This window comes from Babylonia areolata, chromosome 12, assembly GCF_041734735.1.
Source record: "Babylonia areolata isolate BAREFJ2019XMU chromosome 12, ASM4173473v1, whole genome shotgun sequence".
Taxonomy (NCBI): Eukaryota; Metazoa; Mollusca; class Gastropoda; order Neogastropoda; family Buccinidae; genus Babylonia; species Babylonia areolata.
This window is the reverse complement of record NC_134887.1, coordinates 18425942-18427420: the sequence shown is the minus strand read 5'-3', so window position 1 is coordinate 18427420 and position 1479 is coordinate 18425942.

The window sequence follows — 1479 nt, the reverse complement described above, 5'->3', positions numbered from 1 at the left end:
CAATTCTGTCCGCTTAACGACAGACACAAAACAAAAATAAAGAAATAAAATGAAAATCAGATAAAACAAGAACGACGGTTGAGAACAGTAACTGGAATAGTCCATGAACAAGAACAAAGTAATGAAAAGAACAACTGTTATATCATTACAGAAAGAAGAAGAAGAAGTATACGTAGTAGTAGTAGTAGTAGTAGTAGTAGTAGTAGTAGGTTTGCCACCCTGTACTAATGTTCCGCTTTCTGCTTTTCTTTCCTTTTTTTTCTTAAAAAAACCCCCACCTGTCTCCCCAATCACAATTTTACACCTACACATTCAAAAAACACAGAAGAAGCCGAGATATCGATTGATTGAATCTTCAATGGGTAAAGAATTAGGCCCAGTAAAGCCTTTTTTTTACAATTCTGCCAATTTTAACGACACAAAACATAAAGATAAAGAACTGGAATAGTCTATTAAAAGTAACAAAGTAATGAAAATAACAACTGGTACGTTACCACGTACTTACATACGTACGTACGCATACGCGCGCGCACACACACGCGCGCTCGCACACACACACACACACACACACACACACACACACACTTACTGTTCATTTGGTAGCACGACCACACATACATTCAATTTTTCATTCATCTTGGCGTGGCAGCTAGTGGACTGAGAACAAGCAAGATTTACTTGAAGAAGAAGAAGAAAAAGGTCAGTTCAGTTCAGTTCAGTTCAGTTCAGTTACTCAGAAGGGTGTCACAGCGTTCGGACAAATCCATATACGCTACACCACATCTGCCAAGCAGATGCTTGACCAGCAGTGTAACCCAACGCGCTTAAAGTAGTAGTAGTAGTAGTAGAAGAAGGAGGAGGAGAAGTAGATAAGATAAGAATAACTGTATTATCTCCAACTAGAGAAATTTGGTCAGGTGCATTATTACAACATAAACACTCACTCACTCATTCCCTCGACCGCTGGGGTCGTTGGGGGGACTTGAGGAAGATGTCATAGCTCGCCACGCCGTTCTGTTGGCAGCTGTCGTGAAGAGATCTGGCATCGTCATTTTGGTCCATTCCTTGACGTTGTCGGACCAGCTCTTTCTCTGCCGCCCCCGCCTGCGCCCTCCTTCTACAGTCCCTTGCAGGATGGTTTTGGAGAGGGTGTTATGTCGTATGACGTGACCAAACCATGCCATCTTCCGTCGTTTGGCAGTCGCCAGCAGTGGTTCTTGGGGCCCAACAATGTTGCTGACCAGGTTCCGCACATAGTCATCGGTTTTATGCTCCTTGTAGGAGATGTGTAGTAGTCTCCTCAAGCATAGACAAGTAAACTGTAAAAGTCAACAACAGCTTTTATGAATATAACGAAGATACAAATGTAAAAATATCACATACACCGTTTCATACATTCATCCACATTTTGCAGGTAATAACTAGTATTCTTAATGTAAAAACAGAAAGAATTAAGAAGCATTATTTTGAATATAATTA